This window comes from Schistocerca americana, unplaced genomic scaffold (genome assembly GCF_021461395.2).
Source record: "Schistocerca americana isolate TAMUIC-IGC-003095 unplaced genomic scaffold, iqSchAmer2.1 HiC_scaffold_1064, whole genome shotgun sequence".
NCBI classification, from domain to species: Eukaryota; Metazoa; Arthropoda; class Insecta; order Orthoptera; family Acrididae; genus Schistocerca; species Schistocerca americana.
This window is the reverse complement of record NW_025725117.1, coordinates 20,460-42,902: the sequence shown is the minus strand read 5'-3', so window position 1 is coordinate 42,902 and position 22,443 is coordinate 20,460. Positions and strand designations below refer to the sequence as shown.

At 49.9% G+C, this 22,443-nt stretch overlaps 14 non-coding genes across 14 annotated transcripts; all 14 read left to right on the top strand.

Moving 5' to 3' along the window:
• Nucleotides 1–486: 486 nt before the first annotated feature.
• LOC124559985 lies at nucleotides 487–605 on the top strand. The gene has a single exon (XR_006969009.1). It is a non-coding gene; the product is annotated as a 5S ribosomal RNA (ribosomal RNA).
• Nucleotides 606–1,649: 1,044 nt separating this feature from the next.
• On the top strand, nucleotides 1,650–1,768 carry LOC124559983. Its single transcript, XR_006969008.1, has one exon. It is a non-coding gene; the product is annotated as a 5S ribosomal RNA (ribosomal RNA).
• A 1,043-nt stretch (nucleotides 1,769–2,811) lies between these two features.
• Nucleotides 2,812–2,930, top strand: LOC124559982. Its single transcript, XR_006969007.1, has one exon. It is a non-coding gene; the product is annotated as a 5S ribosomal RNA (ribosomal RNA).
• Nucleotides 2,931–3,972: 1,042 nt separating this feature from the next.
• On the top strand, nucleotides 3,973–4,091 carry LOC124559981. Its single transcript, XR_006969006.1, has one exon. It is a non-coding gene; the product is annotated as a 5S ribosomal RNA (ribosomal RNA).
• Nucleotides 4,092–5,132: 1,041 nt separating this feature from the next.
• On the top strand, nucleotides 5,133–5,251 carry LOC124559980. Its single transcript, XR_006969005.1, has one exon. It is a non-coding gene; the product is annotated as a 5S ribosomal RNA (ribosomal RNA).
• Nucleotides 5,252–6,291: 1,040 nt separating this feature from the next.
• Nucleotides 6,292–6,410, top strand: LOC124559979. Its single transcript, XR_006969004.1, has one exon. It is a non-coding gene; the product is annotated as a 5S ribosomal RNA (ribosomal RNA).
• A 1,040-nt stretch (nucleotides 6,411–7,450) lies between these two features.
• Nucleotides 7,451–7,569, top strand: LOC124559977. The gene has a single exon (XR_006969002.1). It is a non-coding gene; the product is annotated as a 5S ribosomal RNA (ribosomal RNA).
• A 1,042-nt stretch (nucleotides 7,570–8,611) lies between these two features.
• LOC124559976 lies at nucleotides 8,612–8,730 on the top strand. The gene has a single exon (XR_006969001.1). It is a non-coding gene; the product is annotated as a 5S ribosomal RNA (ribosomal RNA).
• Nucleotides 8,731–9,770: 1,040 nt separating this feature from the next.
• LOC124559975 lies at nucleotides 9,771–9,889 on the top strand. Its single transcript, XR_006969000.1, has one exon. It is a non-coding gene; the product is annotated as a 5S ribosomal RNA (ribosomal RNA).
• A 1,040-nt stretch (nucleotides 9,890–10,929) lies between these two features.
• LOC124559974 lies at nucleotides 10,930–11,048 on the top strand. The gene has a single exon (XR_006968999.1). It is a non-coding gene; the product is annotated as a 5S ribosomal RNA (ribosomal RNA).
• A 1,042-nt stretch (nucleotides 11,049–12,090) lies between these two features.
• On the top strand, nucleotides 12,091–12,209 carry LOC124559972. The gene has a single exon (XR_006968998.1). It is a non-coding gene; the product is annotated as a 5S ribosomal RNA (ribosomal RNA).
• Nucleotides 12,210–13,249: 1,040 nt separating this feature from the next.
• On the top strand, nucleotides 13,250–13,368 carry LOC124559971. The gene has a single exon (XR_006968997.1). It is a non-coding gene; the product is annotated as a 5S ribosomal RNA (ribosomal RNA).
• Nucleotides 13,369–14,408: 1,040 nt separating this feature from the next.
• Nucleotides 14,409–14,527, top strand: LOC124559970. The gene has a single exon (XR_006968996.1). It is a non-coding gene; the product is annotated as a 5S ribosomal RNA (ribosomal RNA).
• Nucleotides 14,528–15,568: 1,041 nt separating this feature from the next.
• On the top strand, nucleotides 15,569–15,687 carry LOC124559969. The gene has a single exon (XR_006968995.1). It is a non-coding gene; the product is annotated as a 5S ribosomal RNA (ribosomal RNA).
• The last annotated feature ends 6,756 nt before the right edge of the window (nucleotides 15,688–22,443 follow it).

Sequence of the window (22,443 nt, the reverse complement as noted above, 5' to 3'; positions counted from 1 at the left end):
CCATACGCCGGTCGGCCGCGCGCCAGCCCTCCTGCGCTGGACACCAGGGACAAGATGCGTCTTCCGCGAGTGTCGAAGGCTGCACGCGCCAAGCGGATGACAGGAGGTGCAACGAGAAGCTGCGCGTCTCACACACACGGCGGCCGCGCCCGCTAATTCGGCAGTCGCTCTGCTGGCACGTCGGATTGCGGAAGGAAGTGCTTACAATTACAATTCTGTTCGTGTTTTATGTTGTAAAGTTGTTAGCTTGTAACGATGTAATGTTAATAAATAAATTTATAAATCTCACAACAACAAAAAAAAAAAAAATACACGAAGCGCGTCCTTCCGGCTCATAAGTTTTGGAACTCAGGATTGCGTTCGCGCCAACGTGACAAATTGTCCAATAAAAAAGAATGCGGCTGCTTTCGACCGAAAAGTGTGATTTTGTGTGTGTTGGGATAAGAACCGAATGCGAATTCCGCCATGCGCCTACATCATCTGGGCCCCAACGGCCATACCATGTTGAGTACACCGGTTCTCGTCCGATCACCGAAGTTAAGCAACATCGGGCGTGGTTAGTACTTGGATGGGTGACCACCTGGGAACACCACGTGCTGTTGGCTCCCTTTCATTTACTTTTTTTTTTTTTTTATACCGCCTTCTTTCCATACCACCGTTCTGTTGTGACAAAGATTCTTGCTTAAGCATTTTAATCTACTGTAATGACCATAAGGTGCGAAATTGCAGTAAATATCTCAGTTTGAGGGAGAATGTGCTAACCAAGTTCGCCAGGAAGTCTTTGAAAACGACAAAACAGTACGAATCGGCAGATGTGTTCTGAAATACGTCAGCGCCTGTTGTTGTATAGCGGTGTACAATTCCTACTTCGATATGTAATTATACATTTATTCCTTAGTCGACTCGTCTCGTCTCGTCATCTCCTGCAGACGTTTCTTGTGCTTGCGCTGTTATATGGGCCACGACCCGAGCGGCAGCGAGCGGCAGTCGAGCAAAGTCGGGACAAGTCGGGACGGGGACAGGGACAGGAATGGTGCGAATGCACTGCAAATTACGCAAAACACCTCGTCTGAGGCGAGGCGAGGCGAGGCGAGGCGAGGCGAAGAAGCTCACATCGCCAGCAGTGGCGCCCTCCAACAACACTCTGCCACACCCCGCACAGGCCATACGCCGGTCGGCCGCGCGCCAGCCCTCCTGCGCTGGACACCAGGGACAAGATGCGTCTTCCGCGAGTGTCGAAGGCTGCACGCGCCAAGCGGATGACAGGAGGTGCAACGAGAAGCTGCGCGTCTCACACACACGGCGGCGCGCCCCGCTAATTCGGCAGTCGCTCTGCTGGCACGTCGGATTGCGGAAGGAAGTGCTTACAATTACAATTCTGTTCGTGTTTTATGTTGTAAAGTTGTTAGCTTGTAACGATGTAATGTTAATAAATAAATTTATAAATCTCACAACAACAAAAAAAAAAAAAAATACACGAAGCGCGTCCTTCCGGCTCATAAGTTTTGGAACTCAGGATTGCGTTCGCGCCAACGTGACAAATTGTCAATAAAAAAGAATGCGGCTGCTTTCGACCGAAAAGTGTGATTTTGTGTGTGTTGGGATAAGAACCGAATGCGAATTCCGCCATGCGCCTACATCATCTGGGCCCCAACGGCCATACCATGTTGAGTACACCGGTTCTCGTCCGATCACCGAAGTTAAGCAACATCGGGCGTGGTTAGTACTTGGATGGGTGACCACCTGGGAACACCACGTGCTGTTGGCTCCCTTTCATTTACTTTTTTTTTTTTTTTTATACCGCCTTCTTTCCATACCACCGTTCTGTTGTGACAAAGATTCTTGCTTAAGCATTTTAATCTACTGTAATGACCATAAGGTGCGAAATTGCAGTAAATATCTCAGTTTGAGGGAGAATGTGCTAACCAAGTTCGCCAGGAAGTCTTTGAAAACGACAAAACAGTACGAATCGGCAGATGTGTTCTGAAATACGTCAGCGCCTGTTGTTGTATAGCGGTGTACAATTCCTACTTCGATATGTAATTATACATTTATTCCTTAGTCGACTCGTCTCGTCTCGTCATCTCCTGCAGACGTTTCTTGTGCTTGCGCTGTTATATGGGCCACGACCCGAGCGGCAGCGAGCGGCAGTCGAGCAAAGTCGGGACAAGTCGGGACGGGGACAGGGACAGGAATGGTGCGAATGCACTGCAAATTACGCAAACACCTCGTCTGAGGCGAGGCGAGGCGAGGCGAGGCGAGGCGAAGAAGCTCACATCGCCAGCAGTGGCGCCCTCCAACAACACTCTGCCACACCCCGCACAGGCCATACGCCGGTCGGCCGCGCGCCAGCCCTCCTGCGCTGGACACCAGGGACAAGATGCGTCTTCCGCGAGTGTCGAAGGCTGCACGCGCCAAGCGGATGACAGGAGGTGCAACGAGAAGCTGCGCGTCTCACACACACGGCGGCGCGCCCGCTAATTCGGCAGTCGCTCTGCTGGCACGTCGGATTGCGGAAGGAAGTGCTTACAATTACAATTCTGTTCGTGTTTTATGTTGTAAAGTTGTTAGCTTGTAACGATGTAATGTTAATAAATAAATTTATAAATCTCACAACAACAAAAAAAAAAAAAAATACACGAAGCGCGTCCTTCCGGCTCATAAGTTTTGGAACTCAGGATTGCGTTCGCGCCAACGTGACAAATTGTCAATAAAAAAGAATGCGGCTGCTTTCGACCGAAAAGTGTGATTTTGTGTGTGTTGGGATAAGAACCGAATGCGAATTCCGCCATGCGCCTACATCATCTGGGCCCCAACGGCCATACCATGTTGAGTACACCGGTTCTCGTCCGATCACCGAAGTTAAGCAACATCGGGCGTGGTTAGTACTTGGATGGGTGACCACCTGGGAACACCACGTGCTGTTGGCTCCCTTTCATTTACTTTTTTTTTTTTTTTATACCGCCTTCTTTCCATACCACCGTTCTGTTGTGACAAAGATTCTTGCTTAAGCATTTTAATCTACTGTAATGACCATAAGGTGCGAAATTGCAGTAAATATCTCAGTTTGAGGGAGAATGTGCTAACCAAGTTCGCCAGGAAGTCTTTGAAAACGACAAAACAGTACGAATCGGCAGATGTGTTCTGAAATACGTCAGCGCCTGTTGTTGTATAGCGGTGTACAATTCCTACTTCGATATGTAATTATACATTTATTCCTTAGTCGACTCGTCTCGTCTCGTCATCTCCTGCAGACGTTTCTTGTGCTTGCGCTGTTATATGGGCCACGACCCGAGCGGCAGCGAGCGGCAGTCGAGCAAAGTCGGGACAAGTCGGGACGGGGACAGGGACAGGAATGGTGCGAATGCACTGCAAATTACGCAAACACCTCGTCTGAGGCGAGGCGAGGCGAGGCGAGGCGAGGCGAAGAAGCTCACATCGCCAGCAGTGGCGCCCCTCCAACAACACTCTGCCACACCCCGCACAGGCCATACGCCGGTCGGCCCGCGCGCCAGCCCTCCTGCGCTGGACACCAGGGACAAGATGCGTCTTCCGCGAGTGTCGAAGGCTGCACGCGCCAAGCGGATGACAGGAGGTGCAACGAGAAGCTGCGCGTCTCACACACACGGCGGCGCGCCCGCTAATTCGGCAGTCGCTCTGCTGGCACGTCGGATTGCGGAAGGAAGTGCTTACAATTACAATTCTGTTCGTGTTTTATGTTGTAAAGTTGTTAGCTTGTAACGATGTAATGTTAATAAATAAATTTATAAATCTCACAACAACAAAAAAAAAAAAATACACGAAGCGCGTCCTTCCGGCTCATAAGTTTTGGAACTCAGGATTGCGTTCGCGCCAACGTGACAAATTGTCAATAAAAAAGAATGCGGCTGCTTTCGACCGAAAAGTGTGATTTTGTGTGTGTTGGGATAAGAACCGAATGCGAATTCCGCCATGCGCCTACATCATCTGGGCCCCAACGGCCATACCATGTTGAGTACACCGGTTCTCGTCCGATCACCGAAGTTAAGCAACATCGGGCGTGGTTAGTACTTGGATGGGTGACCACCTGGGAACACCACGTGCTGTTGGCTCCCTTTCATTTACTTTTTTTTTTTTTTTTATACCGCCTTCTTTCCATACCACCGTTCTGTTGTGACAAAGATTCTTGCTTAAGCATTTTAATCTACTGTAATGACCATAAGGTGCGAAATTGCAGTAAATATCTCAGTTTGAGGGAGAATGTGCTAACCAAGTTCGCCAGGAAGTCTTTGAAAACGACAAAACAGTACGAATCGGCAGATGTGTTCTGAAATACGTCAGCGCCTGTTGTTGTATAGCGGTGTACAATTCCTACTTCGATATGTAATTATACATTTATTCCTTAGTCGACTCGTCTCGTCTCGTCATCTCCTGCAGACGTTTCTTGTGCTTGCGCTGTTATATGGGCCACGACCCGAGCGGCAGCGAGCGGCAGTCGAGCAAAGTCGGGACAAGTCGGGACGGGGACAGGGACAGGAATGGTGCGAATGCACTGCAAATTACGCAAACACCTCGTCTGAGGCGAGGCGAGGCGAGGCGAGGCGAGGCGAAGAAGCTCACATCGCCAGCAGTGGCGCCCTCCAACAACACTCTGCCACACCCCGCACAGGCCATACGCCGGTCGGCCGCGCGCCAGCCCTCCTGCGCTGGACACCAGGGACAAGATGCGTCTTCCGCGAGTGTCGAAGGCTGCACGCGCCAAGCGGATGACAGGAGGTGCAACGAGAAGCTGCGCGTCTCACACACACGGCGGCGCGCCCGCTAATTCGGCAGTCGCTCTGCTGGCACGTCGGATTGCGGAAGGAAGTGCTTACAATTACAATTCTGTTCGTGTTTTATGTTGTAAAGTTGTTAGCTTGTAACGATGTAATGTTAATAAATAAATTTATAAATCTCACAACAACAAAAAAAAAAAAATACACGAAGCGCGTCCTTCCGGCTCATAAGTTTTGGAACTCAGGATTGCGTTCGCGCCAACGTGACAAATTGTCAATAAAAAAGAATGCGGCTGCTTTCGACCGAAAAGTGTGATTTTGTGTGTGTTGGGATAAGAACCGAATGCGAATTCCGCCATGCGCCTACATCATCTGGGCCCCAACGGCCATACCATGTTGAGTACACCGGTTCTCGTCCGATCACCGAAGTTAAGCAACATCGGGCGTGGTTAGTACTTGGATGGGTGACCACCTGGGAACACCACGTGCTGTTGGCTCCCTTTCATTTACTTTTTTTTTTTTTTTATACCGCCTTCTTTCCATACCACCGTTCTGTTGTGACAAAGATTCTTGCTTAAGCATTTTAATCTACTGTAATGACCATAAGGTGCGAAATTGCAGTAAATATCTCAGTTTGAGGGAGAATGTGCTAACCAAGTTCGCCAGGAAGTCTTTGAAAACGACAAAACAGTACGAATCGGCAGATGTGTTCTGAAATACGTCAGCGCCTGTTGTTGTATAGCGGTGTACAATTCCTACTTCGATATGTAATTATACATTTATTCCTTAGTCGACTCGTCTCGTCTCGTCATCTCCTGCAGACGTTTCTTGTGCTTGCGCTGTTATATGGGCCACGACCCGAGCGGCAGCGAGCGGCAGTCGAGCAAAGTCGGGACAAGTCGGGACGGGGACAGGGACAGGAATGGTGCGAATGCACTGCAAATTACGCAAACACCTCGTCTGAGGCGAGGCGAGGCGAGGCGAGGCGAGGCGAAGAAGCTCACATCGCCAGCAGTGGCGCCCTCCAACAACACTCTGCCACACCCCGCACAGGCCATACGCCGGTCGGCCGCGCGCCAGCCCTCCTGCGCTGGACACCAGGGACAAGATGCGTCTTCCGCGAGTGTCGAAGGCTGCACGCGCCAAGCGGATGACAGGAGGTGCAACGAGAAGCTGCGCGTCTCACACACACGGCGGCGCGCCCGCTAATTCGGCAGTCGCTCTGCTGGCACGTCGGATTGCGGAAGGAAGTGCTTACAATTACAATTCTGTTCGTGTTTTATGTTGTAAAGTTGTTAGCTTGTAACGATGTAATGTTAATAAATAAATTTATAAATCTCACAACAACAAAAAAAAAAAAATACACGAAGCGCGTCCTTCCGGCTCATAAGTTTTGGAACTCAGGATTGCGTTCGCGCCAACGTGACAAATTGTCAATAAAAAAGAATGCGGCTGCTTTCGACCGAAAAGTGTGATTTTGTGTGTGTTGGGATAAGAACCGAATGCGAATTCCGCCATGCGCCTACATCATCTGGGCCCCAACGGCCATACCATGTTGAGTACACCGGTTCTCGTCCGATCACCGAAGTTAAGCAACATCGGGCGTGGTTAGTACTTGGATGGGTGACCACCTGGGAACACCACGTGCTGTTGGCTCCCTTTCATTTACTTTTTTTTTTTTTTTATACCGCCTTCTTTCCATACCACCGTTCTGTTGTGACAAAGATTCTTGCTTAAGCATTTTAATCTACTGTAATGACCATAAGGTGCGAAATTGCAGTAAATATCTCAGTTTGAGGGAGAATGTGCTAACCAAGTTCGCCAGGAAGTCTTTGAAAACGACAAAACAGTACGAATCGGCAGATGTGTTCTGAAATACGTCAGCGCCTGTTGTTGTATAGCGGTGTACAATTCCTACTTCGATATGTAATTATACATTTATTCCTTAGTCGACTCGTCTCGTCTCGTCATCTCCTGCAGACGTTTCTTGTGCTTGCGCTGTTATATGGGCCACGACCCGAGCGGCAGCGAGCGGCAGTCGAGCAAAGTCGGGACAAGTCGGGACGGGGACAGGGACAGGAATGGTGCGAATGCACTGCAAATTACGCAAACACCTCGTCTGAGGCGAGGCGAGGCGAGGCGAGGCGAGGCGAAGAAGCTCACATCGCCAGCAGTGGCGCCCTCCAACAACACTCTGCCACACCCCGCACAGGCCATACGCCGGTCGGCCGCGCGCCAGCCCTCCTGCGCTGGACACCAGGGACAAGATGCGTCTTCCGCGAGTGTCGAAGGCTGCACGCGCCAAGCGGATGACAGGAGGTGCAACGAGAAGCTGCGCGTCTCACACACACGGCGGCGCGCCCGCTAATTCGGCAGTCGCTCTGCTGGCACGTCGGATTGCGGAAGGAAGTGCTTACAATTACAATTCTGTTCGTGTTTTATGTTGTAAAGTTGTTAGCTTGTAACGATGTAATGTTAATAAATAAATTTATAAATCTCACAACAACAAAAAAAAAAAAATACACGAAGCGCGTCCTTCCGGCTCATAAGTTTTGGAACTCAGGATTGCGTTCGCGCCAACGTGACAAATTGTCAATAAAAAAGAATGCGGCTGCTTTCGACCGAAAAGTGTGATTTTGTGTGTGTTGGGATAAGAACCGAATGCGAATTCCGCCATGCGCCTACATCATCTGGGCCCCAACGGCCATACCATGTTGAGTACACCGGTTCTCGTCCGATCACCGAAGTTAAGCAACATCGGGCGTGGTTAGTACTTGGATGGGTGACCACCTGGGAACACCACGTGCTGTTGGCTCCCTTTCATTTACTTTTTTTTTTTTTTTTATACCGCCTTCTTTCCATACCACCGTTCTGTTGTGACAAAGATTCTTGCTTAAGCATTTTAATCTACTGTAATGACCATAAGGTGCGAAATTGCAGTAAATATCTCAGTTTGAGGGAGAATGTGCTAACCAAGTTCGCCAGGAAGTCTTTGAAAACGACAAAACAGTACGAATCGGCAGATGTGTTCTGAAATACGTCAGCGCCTGTTGTTGTATAGCGGTGTACAATTCCTACTTCGATATGTAATTATACATTTATTCCTTAGTCGACTCGTCTCGTCTCGTCATCTCCTGCAGACGTTTCTTGTGCTTGCGCTGTTATATGGGCCACGACCCGAGCGGCAGCGAGCGGCAGTCGAGCAAAGTCGGGACAAGTCGGGACGGGGACAGGGACAGGAATGGTGCGAATGCACTGCAAATTACGCAAACACCTCGTCTGAGGCGAGGCGAGGCGAGGCGAGGCGAGGCGAAGAAGCTCACATCGCCAGCAGTGGCGCCCTCCAACAACACTCTGCCACACCCCGCACAGGCCATACGCCGGTCGGCCGCGCGCCAGCCCTCCTGCGCTGGACACCAGGGACAAGATGCGTCTTCCGCGAGTGTCGAAGGCTGCACGCGCCAAGCGGATGACAGGAGGTGCAACGAGAAGCTGCGCGTCTCACACACACGGCGGCGCGCCCGCTAATTCGGCAGTCGCTCTGCTGGCACGTCGGATTGCGGAAGGAAGTGCTTACAATTACAATTCTGTTCGTGTTTTATGTTGTAAAGTTGTTAGCTTGTAACGATGTAATGTTAATAAATAAATTTATAAATCTCACAACAACAAAAAAAAAAAAAATACACGAAGCGCGTCCTTCCGGCTCATAAGTTTTGGAACTCAGGATTGCGTTCGCGCCAACGTGACAAATTGTCAATAAAAAAGAATGCGGCTGCTTTCGACCGAAAAGTGTGATTTTGTGTGTGTTGGGATAAGAACCGAATGCGAATTCCGCCATGCGCCTACATCATCTGGGCCCCAACGGCCATACCATGTTGAGTACACCGGTTCTCGTCCGATCACCGAAGTTAAGCAACATCGGGCGTGGTTAGTACTTGGATGGGTGACCACCTGGGAACACCACGTGCTGTTGGCTCCCTTTCATTTACTTTTTTTTTTTTTTTATACCGCCTTCTTTCCATACCACCGTTCTGTTGTGACAAAGATTCTTGCTTAAGCATTTTAATCTACTGTAATGACCATAAGGTGCGAAATTGCAGTAAATATCTCAGTTTGAGGGAGAATGTGCTAACCAAGTTCGCCAGGAAGTCTTTGAAAACGACAAAACAGTACGAATCGGCAGATGTGTTCTGAAATACGTCAGCGCCTGTTGTTGTATAGCGGTGTACAATTCCTACTTCGATATGTAATTATACATTTATTCCTTAGTCGACTCGTCTCGTCTCGTCATCTCCTGCAGACGTTTCTTGTGCTTGCGCTGTTATATGGGCCACGACCCGAGCGGCAGCGAGCGGCAGTCGAGCAAAGTCGGGACAAGTCGGGACGGGGACAGGGACAGGAATGGTGCGAATGCACTGCAAATTACGCAAACACCTCGTCTGAGGCGAGGCGAGGCGAGGCGAGGCGAGGCGAAGAAGCTCACATCGCCAGCAGTGGCGCCCTCCAACAACACTCTGCCACACCCCGCACAGGCCATACGCCGGTCGGCCGCGCGCCAGCCCTCCTGCGCTGGACACCAGGGACAAGATGCGTCTTCCGCGAGTGTCGAAGGCTGCACGCGCCAAGCGGATGACAGGAGGTGCAACGAGAAGCTGCGCGTCTCACACACACGGCGGCGCGCCCGCTAATTCGGCAGTCGCTCTGCTGGCACGTCGGATTGCGGAAGGAAGTGCTTACAATTACAATTCTGTTCGTGTTTTATGTTGTAAAGTTGTTAGCTTGTAACGATGTAATGTTAATAAATAAATTTATAAATCTCACAACAACAAAAAAAAAAAAATACACGAAGCGCGTCCTTCCGGCTCATAAGTTTTGGAACTCAGGATTGCGTTCGCGCCAACGTGACAAATTGTCAATAAAAAAGAATGCGGCTGCTTTCGACCGAAAAGTGTGATTTTGTGTGTGTTGGGATAAGAACCGAATGCGAATTCCGCCATGCGCCTACATCATCTGGGCCCCAACGGCCATACCATGTTGAGTACACCGGTTCTCGTCCGATCACCGAAGTTAAGCAACATCGGGCGTGGTTAGTACTTGGATGGGTGACCACCTGGGAACACCACGTGCTGTTGGCTCCCTTTCATTTACTTTTTTTTTTTTTTTATACCGCCTTCTTTCCATACCACCGTTCTGTTGTGACAAAGATTCTTGCTTAAGCATTTTAATCTACTGTAATGACCATAAGGTGCGAAATTGCAGTAAATATCTCAGTTTGAGGGAGAATGTGCTAACCAAGTTCGCCAGGAAGTCTTTGAAAACGACAAAACAGTACGAATCGGCAGATGTGTTCTGAAATACGTCAGCGCCTGTTGTTGTATAGCGGTGTACAATTCCTACTTCGATATGTAATTATACATTTATTCCTTAGTCGACTCGTCTCGTCTCGTCATCTCCTGCAGACGTTTCTTGTGCTTGCGCTGTTATATGGGCCACGACCCGAGCGGCAGCGAGCGGCAGTCGAGCAAAGTCGGGACAAGTCGGGACGGGGACAGGGACAGGAATGGTGCGAATGCACTGCAAATTACGCAAACACCTCGTCTGAGGCGAGGCGAGGCGAGGCGAGGCGAGGCGAAGAAGCTCACATCGCCAGCAGTGGCGCCCTCCAACAACACTCTGCCACACCCCGCACAGGCCATACGCCGGTCGGCCGCGCGCCAGCCCTCCTGCGCTGGACACCAGGGACAAGATGCGTCTTCCGCGAGTGTCGAAGGCTGCACGCGCCAAGCGGATGACAGGAGGTGCAACGAGAAGCTGCGCGTCTCACACACACGGCGGCGCGCCCGCTAATTCGGCAGTCGCTCTGCTGGCACGTCGGATTGCGGAAGGAAGTGCTTACAATTACAATTCTGTTCGTGTTTTATGTTGTAAAGTTGTTAGCTTGTAACGATGTAATGTTAATAAATAAATTTATAAATCTCACAACAACAAAAAAAAAAAAATACACGAAGCGCGTCCTTCCGGCTCATAAGTTTTGGAACTCAGGATTGCGTTCGCGCCAACGTGACAAATTGTCAATAAAAAAGAATGCGGCTGCTTTCGACCGAAAAGTGTGATTTTGTGTGTGTTGGGATAAGAACCGAATGCGAATTCCGCCATGCGCCTACATCATCTGGGCCCCAACGGCCATACCATGTTGAGTACACCGGTTCTCGTCCGATCACCGAAGTTAAGCAACATCGGGCGTGGTTAGTACTTGGATGGGTGACCACCTGGGAACACCACGTGCTGTTGGCTCCCTTTCATTTACTTTTTTTTTTTTTTTTATACCGCCTTCTTTCCATACCACCGTTCTGTTGTGACAAAGATTCTTGCTTAAGCATTTTAATCTACTGTAATGACCATAAGGTGCGAAATTGCAGTAAATATCTCAGTTTGAGGGAGAATGTGCTAACCAAGTTCGCCAGGAAGTCTTTGAAAACGACAAAACAGTACGAATCGGCAGATGTGTTCTGAAATACGTCAGCGCCTGTTGTTGTATAGCGGTGTACAATTCCTACTTCGATATGTAATTATACATTTATTCCTTAGTCGACTCGTCTCGTCTCGTCATCTCCTGCAGACGTTTCTTGTGCTTGCGCTGTTATATGGGCCACGACCCGAGCGGCAGCGAGCGGCAGTCGAGCAAAGTCGGGACAAGTCGGGACGGGGACAGGGACAGGAATGGTGCGAATGCACTGCAAATTACGCAAACACCTCGTCTGAGGCGAGGCGAGGCGAGGCGAGGCGAGGCGAAGAAGCTCACATCGCCAGCAGTGGCGCCCTCCAACAACACTCTGCCACACCCCGCACAGGCCATACGCCGGTCGGCCGCGCGCCAGCCCTCCTGCGCTGGACACCAGGGACAAGATGCGTCTTCCGCGAGTGTCGAAGGCTGCACGCGCCAAGCGGATGACAGGAGGTGCAACGAGAAGCTGCGCGTCTCACACACACGGCGGCGCGCCCGCTAATTCGGCAGTCGCTCTGCTGGCACGTCGGATTGCGGAAGGAAGTGCTTACAATTACAATTCTGTTCGTGTTTTATGTTGTAAAGTTGTTAGCTTGTAACGATGTAATGTTAATAAATAAATTTATAAATCTCACAACAACAAAAAAAAAAAAAATACACGAAGCGCGTCCTTCCGGCTCATAAGTTTTGGAACTCAGGATTGCGTTCGCGCCAACGTGACAAATTGTCAATAAAAAAGAATGCGGCTGCTTTCGACCGAAAAGTGTGATTTTGTGTGTGTTGGGATAAGAACCGAATGCGAATTCCGCCATGCGCCTACATCATCTGGGCCCCAACGGCCATACCATGTTGAGTACACCGGTTCTCGTCCGATCACCGAAGTTAAGCAACATCGGGCGTGGTTAGTACTTGGATGGGTGACCACCTGGGAACACCACGTGCTGTTGGCTCCCTTTCATTTACTTTTTTTTTTTTTTTATACCGCCTTCTTTCCATACCACCGTTCTGTTGTGACAAAGATTCTTGCTTAAGCATTTTAATCTACTGTAATGACCATAAGGTGCGAAATTGCAGTAAATATCTCAGTTTGAGGGAGAATGTGCTAACCAAGTTCGCCAGGAAGTCTTTGAAAACGACAAAACAGTACGAATCGGCAGATGTGTTCTGAAATACGTCAGCGCCTGTTGTTGTATAGCGGTGTACAATTCCTACTTCGATATGTAATTATACATTTATTCCTTAGTCGACTCGTCTCGTCTCGTCATCTCCTGCAGACGTTTCTTGTGCTTGCGCTGTTATATGGGCCACGACCCGAGCGGCAGCGAGCGGCAGTCGAGCAAAGTCGGGACAAGTCGGGACGGGGACAGGGACAGGAATGGTGCGAATGCACTGCAAATTACGCAAACACCTCGTCTGAGGCGAGGCGAGGCGAGGCGAGGCGAGGCGAAGAAGCTCACATCGCCAGCAGTGGCGCCCTCCAACAACACTCTGCCACACCCCGCACAGGCCATACGCCGGTCGGCCGCGCGCCAGCCCTCCTGCGCTGGACACCAGGGACAAGATGCGTCTTCCGCGAGTGTCGAAGGCTGCACGCGCCAAGCGGATGACAGGAGGTGCAACGAGAAGCTGCGCGTCTCACACACACGGCGGCGCGCCCGCTAATTCGGCAGTCGCTCTGCTGGCACGTCGGATTGCGGAAGGAAGTGCTTACAATTACAATTCTGTTCGTGTTTTATGTTGTAAAGTTGTTAGCTTGTAACGATGTAATGTTAATAAATAAATTTATAAATCTCACAACAACAAAAAAAAAAAAATACACGAAGCGCGTCCTTCCGGCTCATAAGTTTTGGAACTCAGGATTGCGTTCGCGCCAACGTGACAAATTGTCAATAAAAAAGAATGCGGCTGCTTTCGACCGAAAAGTGTGATTTTGTGTGTGTTGGGATAAGAACCGAATGCGAATTCCGCCATGCGCCTACATCATCTGGGCCCCAACGGCCATACCATGTTGAGTACACCGGTTCTCGTCCGATCACCGAAGTTAAGCAACATCGGGCGTGGTTAGTACTTGGATGGGTGACCACCTGGGAACACCACGTGCTGTTGGCTCCCTTTCATTTACTTTTTTTTTTTTTTTATACCGCCTTCTTTCCATACCACCGTTCTGTTGTGACAAAGATTCTTGCTTAAGCATTTTAATCTACTGTAATGACCATAAGGTGCGAAATTGCAGTAAATATCTCAGTTTGAGGGAGAATGTGCTAACCAAGTTCGCCAGGAAGTCTTTGAAAACGACAAAACAGTACGAATCGGCAGATGTGTTCTGAAATACGTCAGCGCCTGTTGTTGTATAGCGGTGTACAATTCCTACTTCGATATGTAATTATACATTTATTCCTTAGTCGACTCGTCTCGTCTCGTCATCTCCTGCAGACGTTTCTTGTGCTTGCGCTGTTATATGGGCCACGACCCGAGCGGCAGCGAGCGGCAGTCGAGCAAAGTCGGGACAAGTCGGGACGGGGACAGGGACAGGAATGGTGCGAATGCACTGCAAATTACGCAAACACCTCGTCTGAGGCGAGGCGAGGCGAGGCGAGGCGAGGCGAAGAAGCTCACATCGCCAGCAGTGGCGCCCTCCAACAACACTCTGCCACACCCCGCACAGGCCATACGCCGGTCGGCCGCGCGCCAGCCCTCCTGCGCTGGACACCAGGGACAAGATGCGTCTTCCGCGAGTGTCGAAGGCTGCACGCGCCAAGCGGATGACAGGAGGTGCAACGAGAAGCTGCGCGTCTCACACACACGGCGGCGCGCCCGCTAATTCGGCAGTCGCTCTGCTGGCACGTCGGATTGCGGAAGGAAGTGCTTACAATTACAATTCTGTTCGTGTTTTATGTTGTAAAGTTGTTAGCTTGTAACGATGTAATGTTAATAAATAAATTTATAAATCTCACAACAACAAAAAAAAAAAAATACACGAAGCGCGTCCTTCCGGCTCATAAGTTTTGGAACTCAGGATTGCGTTCGCGCCAACGTGACAAATTGTCAATAAAAAAGAATGCGGCTGCTTTCGACCGAAAAGTGTGATTTTGTGTGTGTTGGGATAAGAACCGAATGCGAATTCCGCCATGCGCCTACATCATCTGGGCCCCAACGGCCATACCATGTTGAGTACACCGGTTCTCGTCCGATCACCGAAGTTAAGCAACATCGGGCGTGGTTAGTACTTGGATGGGTGACCACCTGGGAACACCACGTGCTGTTGGCTCCCTTTCATTTACTTTTTTTTTTTTTTTATACCGCCTTCTTTCCATACCACCGTTCTGTTGTGACAAAGATTCTTGCTTAAGCATTTTAATCTACTGTAATGACCATAAGGTGCGAAATTGCAGTAAATATCTCAGTTTGAGGGAGAATGTGCTAACCAAGTTCGCCAGGAAGTCTTTGAAAACGACAAAACAGTACGAATCGGCAGATGTGTTCTGAAATACGTCAGCGCCTGTTGTTGTATAGCGGTGTACAATTCCTACTTCGATATGTAATTATACATTTATTCCTTAGTCGACTCGTCTCGTCTCGTCATCTCCTGCAGACGTTTCTTGTGCTTGCGCTGTTATATGGGCCACGACCCGAGCGGCAGCGAGCGGCAGTCGAGCAAAGTCGGGACAAGTCGGGACGGGGACAGGGACAGGAATGGTGCGAATGCACTGCAAATTACGCAAACACCTCGTCTGAGGCGAGGCGAGGCGAGGCGAGGCGAGGCGAAGAAGCTCACATCGCCAGCAGTGGCGCCCTCCAACAACACTCTGCCACACCCCGCACAGGCCATACGCCGGTCGGCCGCGCGCCAGCCCTCCTGCGCTGGACACCAGGGACAAGATGCGTCTTCCGCGAGTGTCGAAGGCTGCACGCGCCAAGCGGATGACAGGAGGTGCAACGAGAAGCTGCGCGTCTCACACACACGGCGGCGCGCCCGCTAATTCGGCAGTCGCTCTGCTGGCACGTCGGATTGCGGAAGGAAGTGCTTACAATTACAATTCTGTTCGTGTTTTATGTTGTAAAGTTGTTAGCTTGTAACGATGTAATGTTAATAAATAAATTTATAAATCTCACAACAACAAAAAAAAAAAAAATACACGAAGCGCGTCCTTCCGGCTCATAAGTTTTGGAACTCAGGATTGCGTTCGCGCCAACGTGACAAATTGTCAATAAAAAAGAATGCGGCTGCTTTCGACCGAAAAGTGTGATTTTGTGTGTGTTGGGATAAGAACCGAATGCGAATTCCGCCATGCGCCTACATCATCTGGGCCCCAACGGCCATACCATGTTGAGTACACCGGTTCTCGTCCGATCACCGAAGTTAAGCAACATCGGGCGTGGTTAGTACTTGGATGGGTGACCACCTGGGAACACCACGTGCTGTTGGCTCCCTTTCATTTACTTTTTTTTTTTTTTTATACCGCCTTCTTTCCATACCACCGTTCTGTTGTGACAAAGATTCTTGCTTAAGCATTTTAATCTACTGTAATGACCATAAGGTGCGAAATTGCAGTAAATATCTCAGTTTGAGGGAGAATGTGCTAACCAAGTTCGCCAGGAAGTCTTTGAAAACGACAAAACAGTACGAATCGGCAGATGTGTTCTGAAATACGTCAGCGCCTGTTGTTGTATAGCGGTGTACAATTCCTACTTCGATATGTAATTATACATTTATTCCTTAGTCGACTCGTCTCGTCTCGTCATCTCCTGCAGACGTTTCTTGTGCTTGCGCTGTTATATGGGCCACGACCCGAGCGGCAGCGAGCGGCAGTCGAGCAAAGTCGGGACAAGTCGGGACGGGGACAGGGACAGGAATGGTGCGAATGCACTGCAAATTACGCAAACACCTCGTCTGAGGCGAGGCGAGGCGAGGCGAGGCGAGGCGAAGAAGCTCACATCGCCAGCAGTGGCGCCCTCCAACAACACTCTGCCACACCCCGCACAGGCCATACGCCGGTCGGCCGCGCGCCAGCCAACACCTCGGTGCCTGGCGTGCTGTGTTTACCTCGTGCGACTGGGCCGGCGGCACCTCGCGTGTCGTCTGCTCCCTCTTCCTTGTTGCTTTCTTTCTTTCTACTGAACTGTAAGTAATGGATATCGTTTACGATGAAAGTGAAGAGCGACAGAATAATATTCAGTGCGAGTTTGATCGTTCCGTAGAAAAACCTTCGGCTTTCGAGATCCATCGTTGGTTACTTGAGGACTTGATGTTGTCTACTACTGATGTGCTCGGTATTCAGTTCGATACGTTTTTAAATTCTGTGTTCTTGAAACTGAAATCTCCCGATCTGTGTGATGCTGTTGTCTCTGTTAATGACGGTGTTCGTAGATTTCGACACCTTAACGGAAATATTAGTAATGTCACTGTGTCTCATGCTGGTTTTGGTCTTCGACAAATCCGCATATTTAACCTCCCGTTTGAAATTCGCAACGACACTATTTCTCGTCACTTGCGGCCTTATGGCACTGTTCTATCTGTAGTGAAAGAGAAATGGTCGTCTGCGTACATATTTCAAGTCGAGAACGGTGTGCGCAGTGTTAAGATGGTGGTCAGGCAGCATATTCCGTCTTTTATTTTGGTAAACGGCCACCGTGCGTTTGTCACGTACAGTGGCCAGCCACAGACTTGTTCATTTTGTAACGGCGTCGGACATTATCGGCAGGATTGTCCGAAGCGCAAACGGCCTGTTCAGCTACCACTTGAGGCCACTTTGCAAGGAGCTAGTTTTGCTTCCGTCGCCGCTACGGTCTTGGGTTCCGCCCCCCCCGCGCCCGCGCGGCGTGCGGCAGATGTTAATCTTGCTGCCGCCGCGGAAGCGATGGATGTGTCTGCTGATGCTACTGTCTCTGATGTTGCGACTACCGGCCAGGAATCTTTGTCCGCGGCTTCGGAAAACGTGCCTGCTGCTCTTCAACCGGTTGTGGGTGCTGTTGTGTCGGAGGCTGTCTCTGACTCCGTGCCGCAATCGGTAACCGATGTTGTTCCGTGCCCTATTTCGGACCCTGTTGCACCTATTGTGTCGCAGTTGGCACCCTCTCCTTCTGTGCCTGCACCCGTCGTTGTACCCTCTGATGTTTCTGGGCCTAATCCTGTTGCGGAATCACGCCATGTTTTTGTGGAACCGAAACCGCAACGGGATGAAGCTCGTTCTCGGAGTTCCAGTAGGCAACGCTTCCGCAGTGTCAGTAGCTCCCCTTCTTACGACGGGGGTTACACGCGGCGTGACCGTAGTCCGTCCCCGGTAGGGCGCTCCCCCGCCTCTTCTTGGGCGTCGCAACGCCGTGCCGCGCGGCGCGACCTCGACGTGGAGCTCCGGCCGCCTCAGGCTTCCGGCTCCGGGCGTCAGCCGCCGCGCAAACAGCAACAACAACAGTCGCCGCGGGCCTCCTCTCGCCACGCGCAGTCAGCTGATCTGAGCGATGCGGCGCAGCAACGTGACGTTGCTGTTCGCCATCTGCGGACTGTGTTAAGTCAACCAGCCTCTGTAGACGTGCCTGTTTTAGCGCCCGACACTGTCTCGGCTGTGACTGCGGCACCTATGTCGACGAAACGGAAGGCTGAGGATGTCCACCGACGTCGCGCTGGTCCTTCTATCCACGACCGCGTGTCGGTGCCTGCCTCCGACGTGCAGATGCCCGTCAGGGATCCTGTGTCGGTCGCTTCTGCCGTGCCAGCTACTGCCACCCTGCCACCCCTCTCCCCCTTCGAGCCTTCGGAGTGGGCGGAGGATGTTGTGGAGGGTGCGGAGACATAGTGTGTGTCCTGTGTGCCCCCTCCTCTGTCGTGCACCTGCACATTCCGTGTTTTCTGTGTGTTTTTACTTTTGTGTGTCTTTTAACTGTGTGAGTCTATGACTTACGATTTTAGCCAGTGGAATGTTGTCACTATTAATCTTAACAAGTTGTGCCACCCGTGCAAATTACTGGCTTTTAAGGCTTTTTTACGTGATCACCACTGCCATGTTGTCTTTTTACAAGAGGTGACGCGCGATGCACTTGTCTTTTTACACGATTTTAGTGACTTTATTGTTGTTGACAATGTTTTACCGGACTCCAATGCAGGAACTGCCATTTTAGTCCGTTCTGACCTTGCTATTTCCGACGTTGCTATTTTACCCAATGGTCGTGCTGTTAGTTGCACTATACTGGGCGTTGTCTTTGTTAACGTTTATGCCCCGTCTGGGAACGATAAGCCGGCGAGGGCTGTTTTTTATGGGCAGGAATTGTGTGCACTGCTACACCGGAATGTGGATGCTTTAGTTGTCGGCGGCGATTTTAATTGCGTTTTCGATGTTGTCGATCAGGTGCCTCGTCCTAACATTTGTCGCGAGCTCGGCGACTTGATTCGCAGTTTTCGGCTCGTTGATACGTGGCGTGTTTTAAACCCTGATGTTACCCACTATACTCATTTTTATCCCACGGGGCACAGCCGCCTGGACAGAATTTACATTTCTGCCTCGCTTTCTGCCCGTATTTGCCGCACGGAAATGTTTCCCGTGCTGTTTTCTGATCATTCCGGTTACCTTTGTCAGCTTTTATTGCCTCGTTTTTGTGTTCCCAGACGACAGAATCTGTGGAAATTTAATTGTGCTTTATTGACCGACGACCATTTTGTCCGGTGTTTTACCAATCTGTGGCATAAATTACTCGGGACTCGGCGAGGTGACTGTAGTGTGCTGGAGTGGTGGGTCGGGGAGGCCAAGCCAGTGATAAGGCAGTTTTTACTTGATTTTAGCCGCGAGGCGGCTCGTTGGCGTCGCGCTACGGCCCGCTTCCATCAGGCGTGTTTACAAGACCTCGCGCTGCGCGTGACGTCACAGCCTGCCTTGCTGCCCGCTTTTAAGCAATTCCAGCTTAAGCTTCTCGCTGATTTGCGTGCTGTCAGTAATGGTGTCGTCGTGCGCAGCCAGCCTGCGGGGGTTGTGGATGGCGAACCTTTGTCGCTTTACCATCTGACCAGGGAACGACGGAGGCGTGCCCGTCTGCACATCAGTACCTGGAAAAAGTGCGACGGTGGGCGGACTACTGTCCAGTCCGACATTGAGCGGGATATTTTTAATCATTTTAGTTCCCTTTTCCGTGCGCTGGATGTTGACTGTGATGCGCTGCGGGATTTTTTACAAGTTATACCTCATGTTTTAACTCGTGCGGATAGGACGCATTTAAATGCTGCTTATGTACCTGACGACCTGTACGACGCTATCCGACGAAGCCCTAAGTGTAAATCGCCTGGTCCCGACGGCATTCCTTCTGAATTTTATTTGAAGTTTTATGATCTTTTTCGTGATGTTTTTGTGGCTCTTTTAAATGAAATACGGGATGGTGCTGTTATCCCTGCTGCGTTTGAGGAGGGGGTAGTGACCTTAGTACCTAAATCGACTGCGACGCCCTGTATTGACGCTGTTCGGCCGATCACCTTACTTAACGCCGATTTTAAGATTGTGACGCGCTGTGTGGTTCAACGTCTTAAAGTTGTTTTACCGTCGGTTCTCAGTGACAGTCAATCATGTGCGGTGCCGGGTCGAAACATTTTTGACGCCGTTCTCGCATATCGCGACTGTATCGGCTTTGTTAAAAGTGCGCGCCTGCCGACTGCTGCCATCTTATTGATTGACTTCAAAAATGCTTTCGACCGCATTAGCCATGTATACCTCCGCCAGGTTCTTGTGCGGATGGGATTCGGCCTTAAGTTTACGACTGTGGTAAAGCATCTTTTACAGAATGCGACGTCACGAGTTAGTGTCAACGGCCGCTTGACGCCGGCTTTCCGTGTTGAGCGCTCGGTGCGGCAGGGGTGTCCCCTTTCGATGGCCCTTTTTTCTGTAGCCTTAGATCCGTTGCTGCGGATTATCGGCCGCGAATGCCGCGGCATTCAGGTCGGGGCGGACCGCCTCGTTTGTAAGGCATACGCCGACGACCTTGGTGTTTTCCTTGGCCATTCCGATGACGTTGACACTTTATATGGCGCACTGCAACGCTTTGAAAAAGCCACGGGTGCCATTGTCAACCCTGCTAAGACTGTTTGTTTGCCTCTTACACCCCGCGCAAGGTCCTTACAGCGGAACTGGTTCTGCGTCCGCGAACAGCAAAAAGTCCTGGGCGTGCTTTTTTCTTCTCACCCACAACGGATGGAGGCGCTTAATTGGCGGTCCACGCTGCACAAGGTGCGTGCCGTTGCCAAGATCTATGCGGCTCGCACGTTGGCGCTTCGTGATAAGGTGGCCTTGATCAATACTACCATTCTGGCCAGGGCGTGGTATCTCGCACAGGTCCTTCCATTGCCTCGGCAATTGGAACGTGCCCTCAAGCAGGCGGTGTATTGGTTTTTATGGCGAGGTGACATTTTTAAAGTCTCGTATGCCACTTGTACTCTCAGCCCGACAGATGGTGGTTTGGGTCTAGTAGATCTACGCGCGAAGTGCTCTGCTCTGTTTTGGAAACGGACCACTGTTGTTATGGAAAAGGCCCCGAACGGTACCACTGCGGCGGTCTTCAATCTGTATCGTCCTCCATCTGCGGCGGCGCCGGTGAATGTCTCGCACATTCCCTTTTTTCTTAATTATGTGCGTCGCTACTATATGGAAAACAGCTACTTGGAGCTCTGTGACGTTCCCAGCCTTCGAGTCAGCGACGTCGCTTCTGCTTTCCGTGGGTCTACTGTGCGTTGTAAGTGGGAGTATCGGCTACCGTGGTATAACTGGGTCACGGTATGGAAAAATCTTGCCAGCAATGTTCTTCCTCCCTCTGTACACGCAGTGTGGTACAAGGTTGTGCATCGTACCTTCCCTACGAATGCGAAGCTCCACTCCATTAATCTCCTCTCGTCTGAAGCTTGTGACCTGTGTGCTGTGGAGGATACGCTTGAACACCGTTTCGTGTGTGGCCATTTTTGCAGTGTTTGGCATACCGCCCGAGATATGGTTCGCCTTATCAATCGGGTGGATACGCGCTCTGTTTTGCCGACAGACGTCTTAATCCCTCAGTGCGCCGCCTACCCGAATACTAAGAAGAATGCCACGGTGTGGCTCCTGGGTCATACCGTTTTTGCAATGTTTTCCCTGAAATTGACAACCGAATTTGACTTTCTTACATACTTATGGACTCAGCATGAACAAACTGCAGCCATGCCTGGCTATCGTGCTAATTTCGCGAATTTTTTGCAGGTTTCCCTTGCTCATGCTTTTACTCGGATGTCGATGGCTACTTAACATGGTTTGATGATTTGGTATACACTTCTACTTTGACCGCTCGTGTTGTGTTTTCCAGGAACGTACAATTATTGAAATTTGTGTAATCAGAGGTACTCTACTTTTTATTCTTTGTGTTCCCTTTCATTTCCGGTATGGTTTACCTTCTCCTTGATTTTGATTATTTTTATGCTGTGGACATCGGCAATTTCTTTTTGCAGAACTTTCTCATGTAGGTCTCCCAAGTGGCGGCAGTACTATCTTTTAGTCTTTTCCTGTATTACCGCGCAGTGCCTTTAATTTCCTTCTTTTAGTTTCACTTCTCCACTTGTCGGACTTTACTCCTCTGCTTTACTGGTGTGGAACTTTCCCAGTAATAGTACACCTGAGGAAGTGGCTTCTTTTTCTAGTTTTGTGTTTTATATTTTTCTATACTGGACTCTTGTTTTTCTGGTGGATTACTTGTCTCCATTTAGAAGATTTTTTGGATTATGGTTTTTTCTTTGCGCCTGTCGCTTTTTCCCGACGGACGTCGACATTCTCAAGGATGCTAACGGGGGATACGTTTTCTTTTTCGTCTGTTCGTCGTGGGACATGGAGTCGACAGTACGATTATAGCTCATGAAGCTCGCCAATGAAAAAAAAAAAAAAAAAAAAACGTGCTGTTGGCTCCCTTTCATTTACCTTTCTTTTTTTATACCGCCCTCTTTCAAAATAAAAAAAAAAAAAAAAAAGAAAAAAAAAAAAAAAAAAACAAAAAAAAAAAAACAAGAAAAAAAAAAAAAACGTGCTGTTGGCTCCCTTTCATTTACTTTTTTTTTTTTTTTATACCGCCTTCTTTCCATACCACCGTTCTGTTGTGACAAAGATTCTTGCTTAAGCATTTTAATCTACTGTAATGACCATAAGGTGCGAAATTGCAGTAAATATCTCAGTTTGAGGGAGAATGTGCTAACCA